Consider the following 6,000-nt stretch of genomic DNA (forward strand, 5'->3'; position numbering starts at 1 on the left):
ACCCGTTTGGGGAAAAGCGGACCCTGGGAACATAGGACCCGGGGAGCATAGGGATGATCCCTTTCCGGCACGTTGCATCATTTATCTGCCCATATGGTGTATTGCTCGTCATAATTTTGAGGCCTAACGAAGCTCTTTGCACTTCATCATCATCACTCACCAGCACCATCTCCTATTGAAACTGCCAGTCAATGGTCAATCAATCACAGCTCTGTCAATAATGTCAAGAAATGATTGAAATCAGGAAATAAAACAATAAAACTGAACCTCTGTTTTCTACAACAACTGTAAATGTTGAGCTGAGGCTCAGACTGTGATGTGCAACATGCAGCTCAAAGCGTTAGGGTTAGAGTTAAGGCTGAAGACACATGAGAAAGTCTCAGTTTCTCTACAGAATAGAAACGTCTCAGCTCTGCTTTAGGAATTCATTCCAGCCTCACCTGGACTTCCTGTGTGTTCCCGTCCTTGGCTTTGTGCAGCTGAGTGAACGCTGGACGGCTGGACGGCTGGACGGCTGGACGGGACCGGGGCTCGGACCGAGGCAGGACTTCCCGTCCCGTTAAACCGCTAAATGATCCGGCAGCTGCTGCTCCGGATCGGGCTGGAATGACTCACTGCTGCTGGATGGGAAACACACACACACACACACACACACACACACTGCAGCTCAGAGCCGAGGAGCTGAGGAGCAGGCTCTCTGGATGAAACATGACCCAACGCTGCAGCCCTGAGAACACCCTAGACCAGGACCTGGACCAGACCAGGACCTGGACTTGCACTGCAAAAACTCAATATCTTTCCAAGAATATTTGTCTTATTTCTTGTCAAAATGTCTAATTTCTAGTCAAAACTAATCTCTCCCCACTTAAAATAAGACTCATCACCTAAAAATGAACTTGTTTTTAGATCATTTTCACTTGTTTCAAACTAATTTTCACTTGAAATAAGTAGAAAAATCTGCCAGTGAAAGCAAGTTTTTTTGTGCTTGTAATAAGAAAGAAAAACTTGAATCACTATCAGATGATTTCGAAGTTACTGTAATATGCTTGGAATAAGTAAAAAGTGTCAAAAACAAGCTACTTTTTAATGTGATGAGTCTTATTTTAAGTAGAATGAGATTCATTTTGACTAGAAACAGTAAAACAAATATTCTTGGTAAGACCTTGTCGTTATGGTGACCGTGTCTCAACGTCAAGAAGCCGTAAAGTGGATGATTTTCATTCCAAACATTCCCGGTGTTTGGTGTCTCTCCCTCAGACTTCCATGTTTTATCCAGAGAACAAGCAGCAGCCTCTGAAACTGACCTCAGAGCAGCTACACACGGTCCTAAAGCTGCAACAACCACCACACTGCAAAAACTCAATATCTTACCAAGAATATTTGTCTTATTTCTTGTCAAAATGTCTCATTTCTAGTCAAAACTAATCTCTTTCCACTTAAAATAAGACTCATCATCTAAATATTAACTTGTTTTCAGATCATTTTCACTTGTTTCAAACAAATTTTCACTTGAAATAAGAGGGTTAGTGGAGCAAGTTTTTCTTTCTTATTACAAGCACAAAAAACCTGCTTTCACTGGCAGATTTTTCTACTTATTTCAAGTGAAAATGAGTTTAAAACAAATAAAATTGATCTAAAAACAAGTTGATTTTTTAGGTGATGAGTCTTATTTTAAGTGGGAAGAGATTAGTTTGGACTAGAAATGAGACATTTTGACAAGAAATAAGACAAATATTCTTGGAAAGATGTAGAGTTTTTGCAGTGCAACGCTGCTGCTGCTCTGTTAGCATTGTGCCGTTACCGCAACAGCTACACAAACAGCAACAACACAACTACCAGTCCTTCTATGAATCAGTGCAGGCCAGCGCGGGCAAACAGACACACAACAGACACACAAACACGAAGCTTCATCTGCTTCAGTGTCACTTTGTTTCTGTCTGAGCACCAGAGTGAGTCAGATGAGTTTAACATGCGATTGTGTGTCTGTGTACATGAGTTTAACATGCGATTGTGTGTCTGTGTACATGAGTTTAACATGTGATTGTGTGTCTGTACACAAGTTTAACATGTGATTGTGTGTCTGTACACAAGTTTAACATGTGATTGTGTGTCTGTACACAAGTTTAACATGTGATTGTGTGTCTGTACACAAGTTTAACATGTGATTGTGTGTCTGTACACAAGTTTAACATGCGATTGTGTGTCTGTACACAAGTTTAACATGTGATTGTGTGTCTGTACACAAGTTTAACATGTGATTGTGTGTCTGTACACAAGTTTAACATGTGATTGTGTGTCTGTGTACATGAGTTTAACATGTGATTGTGTGTCTGTACATGAGTTTAACATGTGATTGTGTGTCTGTACACAAGTTTAACATGTGATTGTGTGTCTGTACATGAGTTTACAGTTTTTTACGATTGAATAAACACTAAAATCTAAAGTTTTGCCCAATTATCAAAACCTTACACTCAAGGAGCAAAACTTGGCCCCAGATTTGCACCACTGTAAGCACAATGAGTCCGTTCACACTTTGTGCAAAACATTACACACCGTGATTTGAAACACTAACACACACGTCTATGCATTAGACACAGAAGTATATCAAGATGTCACTTCCTTGCAATTCTAAAGCACTGACTGTCAAATGACCACACCTATGAGCCAGTTGATTGAACACTGCCATCAGGTGTGCAAACACAAGATTGATTAATTGTAGACACACCAATCAGGTTTAAGCACTATAAAAATGCAGCAGGTGAGTTCACCAAGCTTAACCAAAATGGAAGGAAGAGGAAGAGGAAGAGGAAGAGGAAGAGGAAGAGGAAGAGGAAGAGGAAGACCTCAAGCAGGAGTAGGTGAAGCTCAAAGGAGAAGAGGTCCAACTTTAAGCAATGAAATTCGCGCAACTCTTGTGGACCATGCTGTGAACCATGGATTGACGCTGAGGGAGGCTGGACTGAGAGTCCAACCAAATCTCAGCAGATTCACCGTGGCATCTGTCATAAGGGCATTCAGACTGGAAATGTGTTTACAGTTGTGCAAATCCGAGCGATGTTTTGCAAATTCACTGTGTGCTTCACCCATACTACTCTATGCACTTAGAAGCAGAATTAGCCGAAAGTGTTTAAGGTTTTCAACAGCAGAGTGTAACTGGTGCAAACAGAGTTAAGTCATATGCAACGTGTGTGTTTCATATGGTAAAAAAATATGGTTTTGATAAGTTAGTGTATAGTTTTTACAAGAGTGGTTCATTTTGCAAAGGAGTTAAGGTGTTTTGCTAATTGGGTATGTGGTTGTGCTATTCGTGTGTTGGGTTTTGCTAAACAAAACAAAACAATCAAAATTGTGTTTATTCAATCGTAAAAAACTGTAACATGTGATTGTGTGTCTGTGTACATGAGTTTAACATGTGATTGTGTGTCTGTGTACACGAGTTTAACATGTGATTGTGTGTCTGTGTACATGAGTTTAACATGTGATTGTGTGTCTGTGTACATGAGTTTAACATGTGATTGTGTGTCTGTGTGAGTTTAACATGTGTGTTTGTCCATCGTTACATTTCCTGTTTGTTTTCTCATTTACCTGCTCATGTGTGTGTGTTTTTGCAAAGTTTACAGTGAGTTTACGTGTGTGTGTGTGTGTGTGTGTGTGTGTGTGTGTGTGTGTGTGTGTGTGTGTGTGTGTGTGTGTGCGTGTGTGTGTGTGTGTGTCTGTGTGTGTTGTTGTGTAGAGAAAGTTTTCCACTGAACTCCTGCTGCTCTAATCACATCCACAGCCTGAAACTGAAGGGACACACTTCTATGAATGAGCGTGTGTGTGTGTGTGTGTGTGTGTGTGTGTTTACAAGTGTGTGTGCGTATATGTATGTGTGTGTGCATGTGTGTGCGTGTGTGTGTGTGTGTGATTTTACAAGTGAGTGTGTTTGAAATTAGGACGAACCCAAACGAACAAACGAGAAGAAGTAAAGGAAAGAACTCCTCTTTTTTAACTTTGTTTGAGGCCTGTGGATGAGTGTGTGTGTGTGTGTGTGCGTGTGTGTGTGTCTGTGTGTGTGTGTCTGTGTGTGTGTGTGTTGTCACCTACCTCCAGTTGTTGGAGCTTCTGTCTTCGTCTCCGTCTTCTTCACCTTCTGCAGACGAAGAGGAGGAGGAATGCTGCCACACACACACACACACACACACACAGACACACTCACAGACACACACACACACACTCACACACACACACACACTCACAGCCCCCCCCCCCCCCGTCACCCCGACACGTCTGGCTTCAACAACAGAGAGAGAGAGAGAGAGAGGGTAAGACTGAGAGATAGGGAGAACAAGGGGCGAGCGAGCTTAACTCCTAATGCCAAAACCAGAGAGAGAGAGGGGGGGGGTCAGGAAATGTGCAGTGAAGTTTCCAGGACTTGTATTTTTACAGCCCCCCGTGTCTCTCCTCTCTAGGGTTAACTCATGTTCCTCTCAGAGTAGCTACACCAGAATGTTTCATTAAAGCAGAAGTAAGTGATCCGGTGGTTTTGGCTAATGCTGCGTTCCAGGCAGGCTTTTGAAACCGTAAATTACAGCTTCAAGTCACGACTTACGACTTTGTAGCGTTCCAGGCAACCCACTCGTGTTTCTCCGACCTGTTTTACCTGTGAAAGTCACTATAACGGCCACTCGTAACTTCTGACCCGTGAACTCGTACCAGATCGAACTGGTACCACTTCACAGGTCGGAAAAACACCAGTTACGAGTTGCCTTGAACGCACCATAACAGTCCTCGTCCCTACGTCACCACATTCAGGCGCATCCCTTGGCTGCACACACAGAGAGGACTGCCCCTTTATGCCGTTCTCTCTCCTCATTGGATAAAGGTTGTAGGATACAAGGAAAGTTTTCTTTGAGATCTTTCATAATCTTTAAAGTGTCTACTTTAAAGGGATAGTTCAACATTTTGGCAAATTGGCCCATTGCCATAATCGCTATAGTCATAGCAGTAGGTTCGTTACCTTTAATTGTAGGTGTAAGCTGTTTTCAGTACGGCGGAGCGCAGCAGCTGGCTGCTCAGAGCTACGCTACGGAGGCTAACGGAATTTCTTGGTTTCCCTCATTAAACTCATGAAATTCAACATCCCAAAACTCCACAGCGCTTTTGTAGACAAGTTGTGAGCTGCACAACCACCACGCTATGAGATAATGACAGAACGATACGAAACGGAGCCGTTTTCGAGGTAAATTCATACAAAACCGCTGATGCGCGTTGCGTTCAGGGACAGTTTTTCAGCAAGCAGTCTCCGTATTTACCCTGTATTTACCTCGAAAACGGCTCCGTTTCGTATCGTTCCGTCATTATCTCATAGCGTGGTGGTAATCCAGTGGGCATGACAGGGCGGTGTTGTTGATATCCTGTGTGTTTCTCATGTGTGTAGATGTGAATGTTTATGTGTATTTTGTGTGTATGTCGGACCCCAGCAAGAATAGCCGATGCTGCTGCAGGTGCTAATGGGGATCCTAATAAAGAAAAGAAAGAAGAAGTACGCCTGCAAACTCAGAAGTGGTGAAAAAGCTGAGTCACCAAACCCTGCCCCCCCCCCCCCCAGAAAGAAACTGTGATTTTAACCCATTAAAGCAGAAGTAAGTGATATTTTTGTGTTAATTTAAGTCTTAAATAGTTGTATCTTCCTACAGCAATCACTTCTATAGAGTGTTTGGTCTGAAACACGGGTCTGTCAGTCACTCTGCTCTGCTCTGAGCCCAGGAGAAAACTTTCCTTGTATCCTACAACCTTTATCCAATGAGGAGAGAGAACGGCATAAAGGGGCAGTCCTCTCTGTGTGAGCAGCCAAGGGATGCGCCTGAATGTGGTGACGTAGGGACGAGGACCAATAGATCCATGACGAGTGCGGGGGCTGCTAACTCCGTCGGCTGACAGGAATTTAGACAAAACCACCGGATCGCTGACTTCTGCTTTAAATGCACATCTCCATATTTATGGAGAGTTGTTTTTATA

The 6,000-nt window shown here is 42.9% G+C and overlaps 1 protein-coding gene across 1 annotated transcript in view; it reads right to left on the reverse strand.

Moving 5' to 3' along the window:
• frem1b (Fras1 related extracellular matrix 1b) overlaps window positions 1-4,223 on the reverse strand; it is a 112,763-nt gene extending 108,540 nt beyond the window's left edge. Inside the window, exons 1-2 of the mRNA XM_085775261.1 lie at window positions 4,087-4,223; window positions 441-617 (exon numbers count right to left, since the gene is read on the reverse strand). The gene's annotated coding sequence lies outside the window, so the exon portion shown is untranslated. The remainder of the gene's footprint in view (window positions 1-440; window positions 618-4,086) is intronic.
• Window positions 4,224-6,000: the final 1,777 nt, after the last annotated feature.

The sequence above is a fragment of the Trachurus japonicus genome, chromosome 4 (genome assembly GCF_045865225.1).
Source record: "Trachurus japonicus isolate A0001 chromosome 4, Traja_1.0".
Classification (NCBI taxonomy): domain Eukaryota; kingdom Metazoa; phylum Chordata; class Actinopteri; order Carangiformes; family Carangidae; genus Trachurus; species Trachurus japonicus.